We start from the raw sequence: 19,802 nt of genomic DNA on the forward strand, positions 1-19,802 counted from the left end.
GACTCAATCAACAAGATGGTATATGACATATTTTTCACTATGAGGAAGGGTGGTAGAGGCAATAAGAATAGAATTAGAAGCATTATGGTTGCAAAATGATCAATCTCCTCAGCATCCCTAAGAGTTTCTGGAGAGCCATTCGTGATTCTAGGATCTAGAAATCTATTATTAAGGATAATTATATGAAACAACTTTCTTTTATGTATTGGTACATGTCTGGGGTGATATCAAACAAGAGTAATAGTTGCGATGTAGCATAGACCCTGCCTCTACCGCTAATTAATTTATTCTATCTATAGAAAGCTTTCCACACAATGAAAGCTCTCAGCACAAGCATTTGTACTCCATATAGCTTCCTCTGCCCATCTTTCTTCGCACATGCTTCCTTCATACAACTAACTCTGCAATCAATAACATTTTCCAGTCAAACATTAACATCAGAAATTGTTATTAATTGATCAGGTTCCATATGCCATATACCTTGATTATATGTGTTGAGGATTTCATTGTGGTGAGGTGTGAAGTTACTCCAAGCCTCTAAATAATGAAATCCTCTGCATAATGGTTATATGGTTATTGTTATAAAGATCTCTTCCACGCAATACTAGTTAAATCAAACCTTCCAATTAAATGATGATTCTAGTAAGTAGTTCTTCTATGTTTATGTGCAGAATGCAAAGGCCTCTACATTTCATAAAAGCCTCATATGAGGTGCTTGTTATTTAAACTACAAAGTGCAAGTCATATGAGGGTATTATTCACAACAAAAAAGTTGTTACTCTTCTCTGTGCCATCTCCTTTGTTTACAGTGCCTTAAGGTCTTTTCAAAATAATTGTAAAAGTTTTATCAATTAATTAATTGTATCTTATGCGTTCTCACTTCATTAATAGTTAGTCACATTTATTTTTTTTAAGAATGGATTGGATTATAATGAAAAGTAAGTATAAATTTACTTTCATGAATTCATCATATGATTTTAAAATGAATAGATACTTCCTTGTATATATATACTTTTTAACAAATAAGATAATAATCAAAGTATTAAGTTATTTCTCAATTTGACAAATTTTAGCAAATAACATAATCCTCAAAGTATTGAGTTATTCCTAAATTTGACATGATATCAAAGTTAAACATTTTCCAACAACACAACTTTTGGTGTTTCACTCATGTTATGTTATGCCATGAAAATCTCTTGGTTGTCAATTACCATTCATTAGGTTTATAATATAATCCATTGGGTTTATAATATAAATTCCTTGGGTTTATTAATCGCATAATGACAAATATTGTCTCGGTATAAAAATCAATCATGGTCAACCATAGTCCAATGTCGCATTTGTTGAAGAATCTAGGGAAAATTAGTGTAGTGTGATTCTTTGTTTTCTTGATAACAATTTGTGATGCACTTTATCTTCTTCTTCTTATTAGTGTGTGTGTTTCATCAAACTGCTACCAAAACAAATAACCAGAACACAAATTTTGGCTCTCTACTAGGGACAAAACCTCTCCACTCTTGAGAGGAAAACCCTTGGCAAGTTTTATCTTATTGAAGCTTCTTATTTGAACAACTACCAAACCCTACACCCTTGACTAGGATATCCTCCAAGCATAAATTAAATCCTTCCTCTTTCTACACTATAACTTCTGGCACATGGACCTATGTCTTTCGGCACTTTTCTCCTCAGCACTTCGTCCTACTTTTGCTGCTTGTCTGAGTTAGCCTCTCTTCTTCTTAGGAGAAACCATAGAAAATTAGGGCTTCTTTAATTTGTTTTAGAGAGGACCTTCTTCGCTTCTTTTGGATACCTTGTAGACCTAGATACATATCTTAATGAGGCTTCTCATGTTGTTGCCTTCAACTGTTGTCAAATCTGCAAAAGTTTACTTGTTGAAGTCTTTGCACGTGTGGAAACAAACCCTAAAATAGTCCCCTTATCCTCGCTGCCTTTTCCTTCCTTCTTCGCTGGATGGGGAGGGCTATAGGCCTTGTTAATTAGCCCAAAACAGAGATATTTGTTACTGTGATTTCCTGTTGTAATGACCGCATGAAGATCCTTCCTTTCTCACATGTGTGGTTATTAATGCCCTAGAAACTGTTTCCTTACCTTTGTTGTTCTTCCTCCTTATCTCGCTGCCCTTGTAGACCCTTTTCCTTGGCTTTCTGCATCCTTCTAGTCCTCTTTCTTTCTACGGATTTCAGAGCACAATTGATATCAAATGAGGAGTGGAAAACCTCTATAAATAGAGGTTTGCCCCTCCTCTTTAGTCCAACTTGACTGTCCATTAGGCCGACTTGATAGTTTCATCATAATTCATATTTTATTCATTATTTGGCTGCTTGGAGACTTTGTTGATGCTAGGAGAGGATTTGACTTGACTTGGAGGTGTTCCCATGACCTTGTATATTGACATACATGATGTAACATGCCCTCAAAGGGTATCATCATAATTACATTTTGAATTTTAATCTCTAGAAGCACTTCAAAATGTGCTTGACCTATTTTCAATGAGCAAAAAACTCATTGGAAAAATAATATCAAAATAATTTCTCTTTTCTTGAATAAATACAATTATCAAAATTATATTTATGAATACCTGGCCTAGTTACATTTCCTTCAACACTCCCTCTTAACTAGGGAGGTATTCATACAACATTACAAGGTGTTTGGCAATTTTCTATCTTAAAGAATTCACATAAGAGAAACCGGATTATCAATCCATTTGTTATAGCATCATATACATCAACATTGTCATAGTGCAAGGCCTTGACTAAAAGCTCCATCTCTTTATGAGAACATGAGATACAATGTTAGCGAGAACAATGATTTATAGACACCTTCATCATTGTCTCTCAAGGTACATACCCACCTGGTTGTTCTCTGAGTATGACCTTCTACGACTATTCTTATCTTGGGTTCCCAGCCCTCAAAGAATATCGGTCCTCTTGTCTACTCTTGTCTTGGATTCCCTACACATCCTCAAAGAGTATCAGATGCTATATTATTACCCAATCCTCCCATTCTTTCTTCCCAATTGATGACAAGAATGTTGTGTCTACATTCCTATTCACGGCCTTCATCTAGACTTACAACTATTAGTCCTAGTCTAGTGCATGACCCATGAAATGGAAAACACAATTGTCACTCCTTTGTAATCAGGGGTGATCCAAAACTCCCTCTTGATCAGGGACCTATCAGATCTCCCTCTTAACTAGGGACTCTTTCCTTCATCATCAGCTTCTTCTTCGTGGGTCCTTCGGCTACTTGATCTCCTTCCTTTCTTGATGTCATGAAGTCTCTGTTCAAACTTCTTATAGGTAGGGCACCATCCATCGATCACTTTCCTCCCTGGTTTGTCATGTCATTACTTCCTTTGAGGAAAGTGGCTTTCATGTCATACATCATGCTTTCTTGTCATGTTGGCTACTCCTTTGTCATCTTGTCCATGCTTTAGAATATTCTTCTCATGGATTCTTCATTGTACTTGCTTGTTTACATGCTTCGACCTAGTAGCCCATCATGACTTCATCCTGATATTTCTTCAACATTTCCTTTTGTTGGATGGTTTCTTCATCACGACATCTTTGTAGAGTAGAATCAGTTATCTACATCTTTTATATCTCCAAGTCCTTCATAGGTGTCAAGGGTCCTTTCTTCCTCTATCAAAGTTGTCTTTCCTTCAAGTTCCTTTCTCGATGATCATGGTGTTTGTCCACATGCTTGATCTCTTTCTTCATTTCTTTCTTATTATGTAGATAGGTCAACCATATAATGCTTCTTGTGAGAGCATTCTTTCATTGCTTGCTTTATGGACTTGTCAACATTTCTTCTTGCTTCTTAGTCAGCAATCTTATACTCCTTATGTGAACATGTTTTTTTGTTGACCTTCATTGCATTGTGGTACATTTCTTTGAGCATGTTCTCAGTGAAATAGATTATTTCATGCTTGATCATGTTATAGAACTATCCCATGACTCAATAATATACAAATGATAACATGAATAAACTTTAATGCATACATACCTCATCTTGATTCTCCTTTGATCATCCTTTGGTGTGGCCCTTCTTGCTTCATCTTAGCTTGCCTACATATCATCCTTTTATTGAATCCCGTGAATGGAATTCCCAATGAGACATCTGCCTTGTTTCATGAACCTTCTTTTGAATATTCCATCATGGGATCTTAAATATCCTTGCCTTGCAAATGTTTCCTTACTTTTGATGATGGAGGTCTTCTAAGATTATTAATCATGATCAATTTTCTTTCATCATGGATGAGGCCTTATACTAGGTGTGCTTATTCTACATGAATATCTTGAGCTATATGTGCCATGCTTCTATATTCTAGAAGATATTTGTAATCATGCATTTTTGTTCTTTTCATAAATGCTACATATTCATGAGTATATAGAACTCTATGTACATCATGTTGATAGATTCTAGAGGATGTTTCTAGCCATGCAATATTAATTTATTCCTACATGCTCCTATCCTACTCAAAACTTTGAAAGAAGTATATAAGTAAAGAGCTTGACCTAGTCATAGTATAGATCTAATGGATCTTCCTTCTTTTGCTTCTTTCCTTCTTCTTTCATCTCTTGAGTTATGTGAGCTTCTTCCCTATTCATTTTGTTGTTTTTGTCCTTCTTAAGCTTAGGAAAATTCCTTTTGTAGTGTCCATATTCTTGGCATCCAAAACATTGGATTTTGGACTTGTCTTTTTTGTTTGTTCTTCGTGGACCAAGCTTGCCAAATTTACCCTTTCTTTTGGCCATGGTATAAAATTCTTGCTCCTTTGATCCCACATCTTCTTTTGCCTTAAGTCTGGTTTCCTATGTTTTGCATAGAGACCACATTTCACTGAGAGTGGTTACTTATTTCTTGGCATATATGCTAGATGTGAAGTTTCCCCACTCCTCAGGTAGAGGATTGAGTACTATAGTTGTCATCTCTTTGTCAGAAATTACTTCCCCAAGCTCTTGAAGTTGATCTCTCATTTCAGATATTTTCATGAAGTAGGGAGTTATTCCTTCCTTTGTTATCTTCATCTTATATAATTCATTCCTCAGAGATATTACTTTTCCAGCTGTGGATACCGAGAATAGCTCTACTAGCTTATCATAAATTTATTTTGATGTCTCAAACTTGGATACATAAGGAATGAGAGTCTTTGATTGATTCTATCAGAATCCTTTGAGCTCTTGTCTCATCCTTATTGTACTTGGATAAGGCTTGAGTCTGTTCCTTAGTAGGGATAGTGATATTCCCTTTGACATGCTCTAGGAGTTCATTCTCCTTGAGTAGTAGATCAATCCTCTTATTCCATGAAAGAAAGTTATTGGTACCTAACAATTTATTTCTTTCCTTGCAAAAAGACATTAATGTATATTCAGAAGGGGACATGTACTTATTTGATAGATTTTGGGATGTAATGGATTTTCTTCCTCCTTGAAGGCTTGATGGCTTATCTTCCTTGGATCTTGATGTTCTTCAAGTTGCCTTCTACATGTGGACTTGATTGATGATGATATTTTCTTGAAGACTTGTAGCTTGTTGTAGGTCCTGCTTCAATCTGCTCCTCTTTGTAAGTGCCTTTATGTAAGGCTCTTCTTTCAGCTTTGTAGACCTCCTTGATGAATGATGGATTGTATACCCTTCTTGTCCTTGAAGTGATTGAGACTTCTAGGGTTGATTCTTCAACTTTGTAGATGCTTCTCCTTGATGAGTGTTCTTGAGTTTCCCCTTAGCTTTGATACCATGTTGAAGAATCTAGGGCAAAGTAGTGTAGTGTGATTCTTCGTTTTCTTGATAACAATTTGTGATGCACTTTGACAATTTATCTTCTTCTTCCATTTGTGTGTGTGTTTCATCAAACTGCTACCAAAACAAATAACAAAAACACAAAGTTTGGCTCTCTTCCAGGGACAAAACCTCTTCAGTTTTGAGAGGAAAACCCTTGGTAAGTTTTCTCTTATTGAATCTTATTATTTGAACAATTTCCAAACCCTAGACCCTTGAATAGGATATCCTCCAAGAAAAAATCAAATCTTTCCTCTTTATGCACTATAACTTTCGGCACATGGACCACTATCTTCCAACACTTTGCTCCTCAGCACTTCGTCCTACTTCTATTGATTGTCTAAGTTAGCCTCTCTTCTTCTGAGGAGAAACCATAAAAAATTAGGGCTTCTTTAATTCATTTTAGAGAGGACCTTCTTTGATTTCTTTTGGGTACCTTGTAGACCTAGACACATATCCGAATGAGGCTTCTCATGTTGCTACCTTTAACTGCTATCAAATCCGCAAAGGTTTAGTTGTTGAAGTCTTTGTATGTGTGGACAAAAACCCTAAAACAGTCCCCTTATCGCCGCTGTCTTTTCCTTCCTTCTTCGCTAGATGGGGAGGCCTTATAGGCCTTGTTAATTAGCCTAAAACAAAGATATTTGTTACTGTGATTTCCTGTTGTAATGACCACAATAAACTCCTTCCTTTCTCGTGCATGTGGTTGTTGATGCCCTAGAAACTGTCTCCTTACCTTCGTTGTTCTTCCTCCTTATCTTGTTTCCCTTGTAGACCCTTTTCCTTGGCTTTCTGCGTCCTTATAGTTCTCTTTCTTTCTACTAATTTTAGAGAAAAATTGATATCAAATGAGGAGTGAAAAACCTCTATAAATAGAGTTTTGTCACATGAATCAGTATAAACAATACCAAAATCTAAGGTTCCCTGGAGATACCTTAAAACACATTTCGCTGCAACCCAATGGCTCTCAAGGGGCTTTGACATAAATTGGCTCAATGCACTGACTGCATAAAATACCAACAATGCCTTTTTACCTTTCAAATCCTTTGCCATTGCCTTTACCAATTTCCCCTTAACCATAATACACGACAAGTGATGCCCACTAGGATACTTCACCCAACATTAAGATTGGAATAAGTGTCCCATGGCCTTGGTCTTATTATGCCTTTATTAACTTTATTACATGAAATTTTAACCCGAGGATGTTACAAATAGCTTAATGTTGTATGTTGCTTTCCTCCACCTCTTGAGCAATGAAGCTTTTATTAACCCAATAGAGCTTAGTCATGCTAAAAAAATTGGTGTCTTGGTTCTTAAAAACCCCGAGCTTGAGATCCAACCTCTATATTCCTCCTCCACATGCGCATTTGACACTCTGCTCCTTTACTGTCTCACTGAATTTTTCATATCTGTAATCTCCTCCTTAGTTTAGGGGAGTGAATAGAGACATGTGAAAATGTAGCAATATTAACCCTAAAAATACAATTGCCAAAAGACTTGAGCACTTAAGGGAGAAGACTACCAATAACAACTAAGGGGAAATAGGAGAATGATGCTCATCACTAGTTAAGTTGAGACCCATTGCCAAAGAGATGAAAACAACCCAATAAAACTAATGCTTCTTCCTTCCATTTCTCTAAGAAGACCAAAATCCCTCAAACATACACTAGACTTCAACACCATAACACAATCAAACTCTAGAACAAAAGAACTAACTAGAAGCAATTAGATACTAGTTATCAAGATTATGAACCTGTAAAAGTGCCAAGACTTGACTTAAGTCCAACATTTTTTGAGTATTAGATATCATTTTTTGGGATTCAACTACATTAAGTAAATCATTCATCTATGACCATTTCCATGAGAGGTAGTCGTAATTGATTAATTTCTCATGATTTTTGAACAGTCCACTTAGCACTTATTGCATCAAGTGATGCTCAGAGGGGTGAAGAAGTGAAATTGAAACTAGTAAAATGAATCACATAACGTCAATCATCACTTCCGGAACTCACACTCAGTAATTAAGGTCACCCACTTCTTCCACAAAATCGATATTCCCAAAATAAAAACTATCAATATAAAACTTTAATCATATTTTGTCCACTATACCACATCTACCCATCATTTCCAGTTTTTCATTATCAAAACTATTTACAAAACAAATTACCTTTACCACAAAACCCACCTCGTACAACTGACTTCTCTACTTCCAACATGCTTATAGGAAGTTTTATCACTATCATCTAAATACAAGAGAAACATCACAAAACTCTCATATATCACTCAATTTAAATGGTATAATAATGAATCTTATTAATACATTCTTATATATAATATTTAAAGAAATTATATTTGACTGTGGTGGCTACGGCAAAATCCCAATCTCCTCTTTAAAATTCCCGAAATTTTGAGATGGTTACACCATACCCTCCAATGCTTTCCCCCAATTTAAACACTTAATGGAACACTGCTTAAAAAGTGATTTATTCAAATCTTTGGAAGAACCGGAGAAAAAGTTGATTCTCGACCGTAATTGTAGAGCCGTGTTTGCTCACAAGCAGCATCAAATGTGACCACGATTGTCAAACACGGTCACTGCGGTAGAGTTTAGCTTAACCGAAGTATTTGAGGAGCAGGAGACCACGTAGCGAGGACAAAGACGCCTGAGTGCACATCCTGATATGACAGAAGAAACGGGGGCGAGTTTTCTCACAACTTTACGGCATTAGATTCGAACTCGGAACATCTCAACAATTCTACAATTCCATCACTCAGTTTTTCGAAATCGGGATAACCCCGTGTTTTGGGTTTTTGCGGTTCAACTAGAAACTCAGGTGAGTACACACCCGATTGTCGAAGCGAATTTTCTTGCTCTGAATTCCAGTGACATTACTAATAATCAATGCAAATTCTTTTTTGCTTCTTTCCATCTTGTACGAATATGCACCGTCGGGTCCTTGTTATTTGCTAGGGTGTTTGAGAAATCCGCTGACGGGTTTAGATGTCTCACTTATATTTGGGTTTGAAGCCATGAATTTTTTGATTTGCAATTTGCATCCATTTATGAACAGTTTTGTGGGAAAAAAGTATGCTGCGTTTGTGGTATTGAAGTCAAGGGTTTGATTTGCTGTCATGTGTAATTTCCTGCTTAAATGTGTCATTTTGGTCCTTCCAATACCATGAGCTATACGTTGTCCTTTAGATGCCATGAACTGATTGGGCTCCGGCTGTTACATGATGATATTGAATATTTTGTATATGCCCTGTTTTTTGCATCTCTGGTTTTCAGTGGTTTCCTGTGCCTTTTATGTTTTATGGCACATTGCAAAATTTTTGGTAAATAATTTAACTCAGAACAAAGTTTTAACATGTCTTTTATCTTTATTGTAATGATACGTACGCTGCAATTAACGTGTTAATTCAGTGTGTATGTGTAAGGTTGCGCGTTTGTTTTCATTATAGAGGTATGTAGAGCTTATGAGCTACACACCGTGTAGGCATTGTGGGCTCATTGAATGAGAGTCCTAATAGGCCACAGGGCTGAGGCCCGTCAGGTTTACGTGGATCATGTGTCCAAGGCCCATAAGTTGAGCCCGTAAAGTATGAAAGACGGTTCCATACAAAGGCATGTATATACAAAGAGTGATATGCGCTATAGGTGGGCGTATGTCAGGTATCGGTCCTCTATAATATTTGATATATGTAATCAATACATGTGTGAGGTTGTTCATTCTGTTCTCACCTTTGCATCCGTTGTGCTCATGGGATGAAAGCCATAGTTGAAAATAACAGTTAGTCGTCTGAGTGTTCCCAAGTCAAATTTGCTAGGCCTTGCTGCCAAGCTAAGTGAACTTGTTCCTCAGTCTGACTCTTTGCCAGTAAATCAAACTCATCAGTAGTGAGTCAAACCCACAAATATTCACACGTCAGACCTCGACCTGCGATTAACTTGGTGATCATTCACTAACCGAAAATACAACTGATAGTTGGATGGCAAAACTCGCCCGCGTCAAATATAAATGTTAAAACGGTCAAGAAAAGCCCTCATTTTGATGATTTTTGCTGCCGAGTCATGTAATTAAAAACCTACACAATTTATCTCATGTAAAGAGAGGAGCTGACTCTGAAATTGGAAAATTCATAAAAGTTCACAGCACTGATTGGAGAAAACTCCAGTTGCATTGATTTTGATTCCATTAAATTGCATTGTTACGGACTCCACTGAGTTGCATTGTAAAAATGGCACACATTTAGGTTTTGTAATACATTAAACCATGTTTCACAAGTATTACAGAATTGTAATGTTGGCATCTACATCATCAAACCCAGCATCCAATATTATTGCAAAAGTCTTGCTGCACATATAAACCTGACCACATTGTTTGATTTTGGGAGAAATTCCAACTCCAGTTGATTGAGATACTTTTACTTAAGATGCAATAGAATCAATCTCAATAACCACACAATAATCGCTGATGCACCATGGTCTATCTTAGCCTTGCTTTGAAATTTTGAATTCAAGTTCAACAGCATATCCTACAATAAGATTGATTCCAGATAGAACATGAACCTAATATTACAAAATAATATGCATGATTATGTTTTCTGTTCCCTGAAAACATGTCACTTAAAAGTTAATTCACAAAACCTGGTGTCCCTAGTATAAGGGAAACATGATTTGTACATAATGAACTATGCAAATTCTATCAGATCAGTGAAAGACAGAGGATTTGCAAGGACATTCTGATGATCACTTTACCAAAAATAGTTAATTAATCTTTGGTCATTATTTAGAACCAGGGCCTTCAACTAGTTATGGCAGACATAAAATAAAATGAATGAGATGTATGAGTGGGCAAAGCAACTTACAACTTTTCCCCAAGCATGAAATGAACTAAAATTGGTCACGAAAAAAGATGCAAACCTTGAAGAGAGATTCTTGGTGAATATGCCATGATGTTCATTTTATTCCAAAACTTGACTGTTGAACAAAGATGCAGATTCTGTACTAAACCAGATTTATTTTGATTCTTCCCTAAATGAGAAATTTAAATATGTTTTCTTAAACGAAATGAAGTAGTCTTTTTAACCTAAACCTGGTAAATATAGAAGTACTTATAAGTTATAAGTAAACAACAACATGTGCCATTCACTGTTGAAGTGACTAATAGGTTTAACGTGCAACAGAGAAAGTTCAAATCACAAAATGGAAATGTTGTTTAGCTGTAAATATTCACAGAAAATATTGTTTAATCAGGCATACACTGCAGAGTAATATATGCCCAATATTGCTCATTAAAGTTTAAACAGAAACCACAAGATGTTGAGCACCACATTGACACAGTAGAATAGTGAATCAGTCAGCACTGGAAGTATTGCTGATCCCAAAGTAAAGAAGATTTTCATGCTAGCTAACCCTCTTTCGAGTGGATAACTCATATGTAGCTGTGTTGTAATTGTAATTAGGGATCTACTTTGCCCCCTAACAGATAGTGTAATATCTCGTTTTTAACCTGTGAAATGTATTGGATCAGATTATGTATAAATCTTAAATGTGTGGCTATAACAACAGGAGCCAAGCCATGCAATCTTAAATAAATGACCCCATTTGTAAATGATGTAAATATGCTAGTATGGATTCATAGTGCAGAGCTCAAGGTCGAGGCCCAACTAGCGAAAATCGAGGCATGTAGATGATGGAAATATACTTCTATGAATCATGTGGCAGGCTTATCACCATGAACTCAAGCTATGTAAATATTAATTCTGGAATATAGTATATAATGGTCCAAGATGGTTGTGGAGAGCATGAAAAGGGCCATGATTCCACCAGAAGGGAAGAGGAATGGGGGCCTATGGCAAAGTAATCCTCTATTGCCATGTGTCAACCTATGATCTATCATCTCTTATCTGTCATGTGCTTTAAATGAACTCATCCACCTCCATTGACTTAGAAACCGATCATTGAATGCATGTAGAGGTTGGTGGGGAAGTCTGCTCATGTAGTTACTGGAGCATGGGCTGAGTAAACTAATTTTGGGGAAGCATAAGAGTACATCATTCTTTTGTTAGAAGGAATATCATCCATCATTTTCTCAACTCTTCCATTGTCATTCATTTCATCACTCTCATGTTCATCCTTTACACTTTTGATGTTATTCTCCATTGCTAACCACAAACCAATGTGGAAATTGATCAAATCAGTATTGTCAAAGCAGAATTTTAGACCTTGGATGAGATATAGGTGGCTGCTGGTGAGCAAAAAGGCTGGGCATGTTAGGAATCTTTTACCAATTGGTTAATGTTGCTAATGGGTCTATTGAGAGCCAAGTTTTATCCTTCCAAGCTATTCCTAGAAGGCATTCAGTAGCAGTGTTCCACCAAGTTTCCTGGATGCTGGGATGGGGGAATGAGGAAATCCACTTGGGGATGTGTAGAAGCACACCCCATATTCTAGGAATGCCATAAGGGATGTTGGGGACTTTGACATAAGGGGCCCTACCCAAAATACTAAGAAATATGAATTAAAATATATGAACACTAAAACATAATTCATTGAAATCTTATATACAACAATGTGCTAATAACATTCATCATTACATATAACCAAATCATCAGAGTTAGAACTGGTTGAGGTTCGACCAATATGGAACTAGAATTGTTTGGTTAATTGGTTTACTAAAAAAAAAAATACATAAAATATGCAAATTATTAATACACATACACCCACCCAAAAATTATGCAAAGTTTTCTCATGTATATAACATGTAAGTGCTAAGCATGGATATAGCAAAATGGTATGGAGTGCGGATTGCAATATATATCTGAAATGAAATACATAGACATTGAGGCTCTAAATAGTTTCTACAGTCCAAAAAACATCATGCTACAACAAATTAGGATCATCAAAACCATTGCTTATGTTAGGATTCTTCTCATTAATATCATCAACCTTTGTCTCGTCTAGCCTTTGCCTCTACCTTGCTCCTTTAGGGACATCAATCAACTGTTGAATTTCCATGACCTTGGGTCTAGGTTAGAGTCTTAAAATCACTGATGCTACCAAACCAAGAATCTCAACCATAAACTACTTTGCACAGCAGAAATATAAAGCAGTAAATCACATCTGCACAATATACACAGCTTTAAACAAAATTGTATAATCCCAATCTTCGTTATATTAAACCAAATTCTGAATAATACAACAGTCTATGGTATACAAGATACAATGACAAATTTTGAATAATACAACAGTTTATGGTATACAAGATACAATGACAAACTTCGTTGCCCAACTTCTATGTCGTATCTTGTCTTGCTGGTCCTTTGCTTTCGTACTACTCACTAGTAGTGCCTTAGTCCATCAAGGCCACTACACATCGAAACTCCAAGAGGGCTGCCTCCTATCACTGCTGCAAGTCATGACTGCTACAATGAACACGGGCTCATCAAACTGCTCTTTAGGCTGGCCAATACCCGAGCTCCAATTTGCCATGCTAGCAACAACTTTAGTCTATCAAAGTGTTGCACTTTGGCACCATCCTTCATCCAACCTTCAGTTGCTCTTCGTCCTTCAAGATAGCTCATCTAGGGCTACTTTGGGTAGTCAACACACTACCCTCCAACCAGCTCTATGACACCCAATCTTGTCACTGCCGGATCTGCACCTAATATGACTTTTCCTCACCTCGGAATGTCATATAAATGGCTCCAATAGGCTGCTCTATAATCTGATCCAATTTGGTCAATGCTTGACCCAACACTTAGCAACAATGAAGAAGATACATACCTTGAAGACTGTTATTCAACACTGCAGAAATCTGATCACTAGTTAGGGCACAACTGCAGCCCATATTCTTCCACCATCTGTGGTCAATTCTGCCTCATAAAACTGCGGTTCCTTCTCCTCCACAAGGTTGGATACTTCGCTGTGTGAGTGGGCTCCTACAACTCCTTGTTTAGGGCTTGTTTGACCCTCAAACTAGCCACTACAAGCCTGCGGCCTCACCATCACAGGACAGTCAACATTTCAGCCTGTTTAGAGATGAATTACCACTTGAAAACAGTCCCAATCTCTCCTTATAAACTCGGCCTAACAACAGACTTCCACGCCCTTCAAAACAGTCACAAGAAAACCCAAATGACTCCCTTTCTCCTTGCTGAAGTATTTTCTTGATTTGTAGCCCTAAAACAAAGATCTCCTTGTTCAACGAACTTTTCTCTTGCTTTGTGTTGCACTTTGGATGCCTAAAATGACTCCATATTACCTTCTATATATACCATGAAGGAGGGCTCCCATAATGTCATGTTTAAAGCAACACGGCCACTGGATTCTTCAAGTCGGCCTACTTGACACACACTAATAATTATGTTAACTTCAAAAATTCATATCTCTCTAACGACAACTCGGATTTAGACGATTTTTGATGCGTTGGAATCGTCTTTTCGAGCACTATCATCCTCATCCATCACATGACGTGAATCCATCATGGTTTTGCCCCAAAACACCATGGGTGCCAAAATCCCATACTTGGGTTCCAAGCCCACAAGCTGCCCTTGTGACTCTTTGTCCTCCAAACCCTGAACCCTAGGGTTTGGAGTACCTCCCAAGCTACACAAATCAACACTCCCTCTTAGTGAGGGAGGTACTTCCAAGACTAGGAAGTATCTCATCATCATCATCACTGCTTGCAACACTTGCCCAACTCTTGGCACTCACAATCGCAACAATCCCTGTATGGTGAACTACGCCCTTCTCAGAAGTGTCATTGTCACTGTTGGAAGCAACCTACTTCTTCTTCTTATCTTGTAACATCTTCCACTCTTTCCATGATTCCTTCTTGGCAGTTGTAGGAGCACCCTTGCTCACCACTGACCACGCGCTCTTCTTGGGTTGCAGAGTCTCCCTCTAAATCTGCAAGCTCCCTCTCGAACTAGACTCCTTCTGAGTCTCTAGAACCTGGACCTTCTCGGGAAAGTGTACCTTCTTCTCGGGAACTTGTGCCTTCTCATTTGAAGCTTGCACTTGCTCCTGCTTCTTTGGAACCTGCACCCGTCCCTGCTTCTTTCCATGATCCTCAGTTCGGCAGTCAACCTATAGAGACCATGCTCTCTAACTCCGAGTACAATCCCATCAGACTTAGAGCCTCTGAGCTTGAGTCTTGGCTTTACATCCTGGAACAAGACCTCAAACCCCTTCTTCTCCATCATTGAGACGGAGAGCACATTATATCTGAGTCCTGGTACAAATAGTACATCCTAGACCCGCATCATACGTCCTGTCCCCATTCTGAATGACACAATGCTTGATCCTCGGATCTCCAATTGACTCTTGTTGCCTAACATCATGTACGACTTCGAGTCCTATCTAGCTAGAGCCTCAAAAATATCCTGTGAACCTGTCAGTTTCTTCGTCACACCACTGTTCATGTACCATCCATCCTCTTTAATAGTACTCTGCGAGAAATGAGAAATCATAACAAAATCCTCCTCTTCGTCTTCCAATCTTCTAGTGAGCTCATCCATCTTTGCTTTATTGGCAATAAGGGCAGCCTGCTTCCCTTTTCTTTTCTCATCATCTCCCTTCTTCTTCTTCGGACATCTCGATGAAAAATGACCCATCTCGCCACAGTTGAAACACTTGACTTTACTCAAGTCCTTCTTGTGCTTACCCTTCATTCGTGATGCAAGTGCCACGTCATCATCTGAAGCTTTCTGCTTCGGCTGAAGATCCTTGTCTCACAACTCTTCCTGAATGAAGTCATCCCACAACCTATCTCAGTTTGGTAGCTTCTCTTTGGCAACAATTCCTTTGATGAAGGGCTTCCATTCCTCGGTGAACCCTTTCAAGGCAATCCTTACCATATCTCCATCTGAGACAGTCACACCGATGGTAGCAAGCTCATCTTTGACCTGAGACAATCTCGTCAGATACGAGGTCACACTTTCACCCTTTAACATCTTGGTGGACTTCAGCTTATCCTCCAATACCAATACCCGATTCTTGTTCTTATTCTAGAACAAATTTTGAAGAGACACCCACATCTCATGTGTGGTGTTCTTCCCGAACAAATGAGGTATTAGGGCATCCCTCACACCATCAAGGATGATCAATCTTGCCCTCGCATCCAAATCTTCCCATATTTCCAGCTCCTTAGGGTCTGTTGGCTTCTTGATTTCTTTCTTGGCAAAATCCCAGATCCTGTTGACTTGCAATATAAACTTTATCCTTTCCTTCCATGGACTATAGTTGGACAACCCCTCCAACCTGTCCTCATATCGGATACTTGCCTGCAACTTTGACATTGTAGTGAACCCTTCACTCACAATGTGACCAACTCCCTCTCATGCTGTACTTCATTGCGCACAACTTTGATTTACTTACTTCCAAAGTAGCTTAGACACCCTCTGATACCATGTTGAATTTCCATGACCTTGGGTCTAGGTTAGAGTCTTAAAATCACAGACGCTACCAAACCAAGAATCTCAACCATAAACTACTTTGCACAACGAAGATATAAAGCAGTAAATCACATATGCACAATATACATAGTTTTAAACAAAATTGTACAATATGTACAATCCCAATCTTCGTTATATTAAACCAAATTCTGAATAATACAATAGTCTATGGTATACAAGATACAATGAAAAAATTTGTTGCGCAACTTCTATGTCGTATCTTGTCCTGCCAGTCCTTCACTCTCGTATTGGTCACTAGTAGTGCCTTAGTCCATCAAGACCACTACACATCAAGACTCCAAGAGGGCTGCCTCCTATCACTGCTGCAAGTCATTTCTGCTACAATGAACATGGGCTCATCAAACTTCTCTCTAGGCTGCCCAATACCCGAGCTCCAATCTGCCATGCTAGCGACAACTTTAGTCCATCAAAGTGTTGCACTTTGGCACCGTCCTTCACCCAACCTTTAGCTGCTCTTTGTCCTTGAAGATAGAATGTCTAGGGCTACTTTGGGTAGTCAACACGCTGCCCTCCAACTAGCTCTATGACACCCAATCTCGTCACTGCCGGATCTGCACATAATATGACTTTTCCTCACCTTAGAATGTCATATAAATGGCTCCAACAGGCTGCTCTATAATCTGATCCAATCTAGTCAATGCTTGACCCAACACTTAGCAACAATGAAGAAGATACATACCTTGAAGACTATTATTCAACACTGCAGAAATATGATGATTGGTTAGGGCACAACTGCAGCCCACATTCTTCCACCATGTGTGGTCAATTCTGCCTCATAAAATTGTGATTCCTTCTCCACAAGGCTAGATACTTCCCTGTGTGAGTGGGCTCCTACAACTGCTTGTTTAGGGCTTGTTTGACCCTCAAACTAGCCACTAAAGGCTCGCGGCCTCACCATCACAAGACATGCAACATTTTAGCCTGTTTAGAAATGAATTACCACTTGAAAATAGGCCCAATCCCTCCTTATAAACTCGGCTTAACAACAGACTTCCATGCCCTTCAAAACAATCACAAGAAAACCCAAATGGCTCCCTTTCTCCTTGCTGAAGTAGCTTCCTGATCTACGACCCTAAAACATAGATCCCCTCCTTGTTCAATGAACTTTTCTCTTGCTTTATGTTGCACTTTGGATGCCTAAAATGACTCGATATCACCTTCTATATATACCATGAAGAAGGGCTCCTAAAACATCATGTTTGAAGCAACACGTCCATTGGATTCTTCAAGTCGGCCTACTTGACACCTAATAATAATTATGTTAACTTCAAAAATTCATATCTCTCTAACGACAACTCAGATTTGGATGATTTTCGATGTGTTGGAATCGTCTTTCCGAGCACTATCATCCTAATCTATCACATGCTATCAATCCATCATGGGTTTGCCCCAAAACACGATGGGTGCCAAAACCCCATACTTGGGTCCAAACCCACAAGCTACCCTTGTGGCTCTTTGTCCTCCAAACCTTGAACCCTAGCACTTGGAGTACCTCCCAAGCTACACAAATCAACATCAACACCATCCAATTTCGATGACATTGTCTAATCCAAGCCTTAAAATATGGTAGGAAAAGCTTAACATCCCCAATTAGTGATTTTGGCTTGAGTGTGTTAGAAAATCGGAAAGGCAGAAAGATTTTATTATGTTGATAATTGATATTATTATGTTCTTATTAGCTTCTTTATGTTCTTCCTTTATCTTTTTCACATTAAGCAATCATCAAAGCAAAAACATGAAGATCATGGACACCAGATGTAGGCACTCAGTCAGGGCTAAAACCACTTTATAGGGGAAAACCCAATAAGAACTCTTCCTTCAGTAGATTCAAATTGAGATAGACTAAGAACCTAGACCAAAAGATCTTCCTTCTTCACCAAGTCAACTCTTCCTTCTGATAGATGATCTCTTCCAAAGTTGTCAAGTGCCAGCTTCTCAAATGCAGCTTCAACCCAAAATTTTGACCCCCAGCTTCAAAACTTCGACCCAGCTTTAGGACTGCAATTTCGATCTAGCAACTTCAGTAGCTCCAGCCTAGTAGCTTCACAACTTTGACCTTGATGCAACTTCACAGCTTTGATGCAGCTTCACAACTTCGACCTTGATGCAACTTCACAGCTTCGATACAACTTCACAACTTCGACCTTGATGCAACTTCACGCTTCAATGTAACTTCACAACTTTGATGCAATTTCCTAGCTTTGATGCAGCTTTAGAATTTTGTTGCACACGAGAGAGAGAGAGAGACCCAAAAACTTTGATTCCAACTTCCTTTTTGAACTTTGCACTTTTTCTGCTCCCAGCTACTGCAATTCGAACTTGTGTGAGATGTGTTTCCAAATGAGTCGAGTTGCTCCAATATATAGTGAGTTTGTGAGGTCGAATTCCCTTGTTGAGGCCAACTTGTCCTTTCTTGAGGCCGACTTGGTGGAGGAGGCCTAATTGACTTATTTTACAATAAAATAAATTTCTTTCTTGACAAATAAAGCCCAAGAAGGGTCTTTTACATTATGGCATGGACAATGACACTTGACATAAACCCTAGAAGCATGCAATGGAGGCTTTGACCTATAAACAATTGAACCAAGCATGATACCCATGTTTTAATAAGTCAATTTATTTAATAATAAATAACAATTATAAAGACAGACACTAGTTACATTCTTCAACACTCCCTCTCAACTAGGGAGGTATTCATAATTACCTATATTTATAGGGGTACATGGAAGATCTCCAAAATGAACTACGAAGAGTTGTAGCACACTCAGTGCTGCGGACTGGATTTCTGACCAGGGTAATCTATCTGGGTGGGACTCAGATGGACTAAAGCTTTCAGCTAGTCTAGGTACCATTAGGCTTACTAAATAACCATCAACCCAGGGATCTAGGTGCGTATCCAAGGTCAGAGCTCCAAGACCAACGCTACCCTCCCTCTTCGGGATCTAGACATCAACACACATAGATGGACTAAAGCTTTCAATTAGTGTAGGTACCATCAAGCTTACTAACTAACCATCAACCCAAGGATCTAGGTGTGTATCCAAGGTCAGAGCTCCAAGACCAATGCTACCCTCCCTCTTTGGGATCTAGACATCAACACATATAGGCCAACCAGATGTCCTCCCAAGCATCCACCATTAGATGCTTCATATCTCCCTAATAAACTAGATATATCCATTTGTCCAAGCATGCTTCCAGAGCGTTCATCCTTCTTATGGAGAGATTTATATGTACAAACACAAACTCCAATCAACAATAAATTATCAAATATACATATACAAGTAAACACAAACCTTTGAGATCCTTAATCACCTTAATGCCAATTATATCAAGTTATTCATATGCAACTAGTCGAAATATTTTCTTCTTTCATTTCTTTAGCAACATCAAGACATCCTTAATATGTTGTAGTACTTTATTCTCTGATTTCTTCTTCTAGGTATCCATCATGACAATCATAATATGCCCTCCCTCTCCACTGGGGACATCAACTACTTCCTTTTTCTATAACATCGAAG

At 38.3% G+C, this 19,802-nt stretch overlaps 1 pseudogene across 1 annotated transcript in view; it reads left to right on the forward strand.

The window, feature by feature from the left end:
* Positions 1-8,332: 8,332 nt before the first annotated feature.
* The window catches only part of LOC149198253 (prefoldin subunit 2 pseudogene), a 79,054-nt pseudogene continuing 67,584 nt past the window's right edge, over positions 8,333-19,802 (forward strand). The window contains exon 1 of the transcript XR_016254800.1: positions 8,333-8,636. The product of XR_016254800.1 is annotated as a prefoldin subunit 2 pseudogene (transcript). The remainder of the gene's footprint in view (positions 8,637-19,802) is intronic.

This window comes from Pinus tabuliformis, chromosome 2_2 (assembly GCF_031772625.1).
Source record: "Pinus tabuliformis cultivar Carrire ecotype Pingquan chromosome 2_2, CPIR1, whole genome shotgun sequence".
NCBI lineage: Eukaryota > Viridiplantae > Streptophyta > Pinopsida > Pinales > Pinaceae > Pinus > Pinus tabuliformis.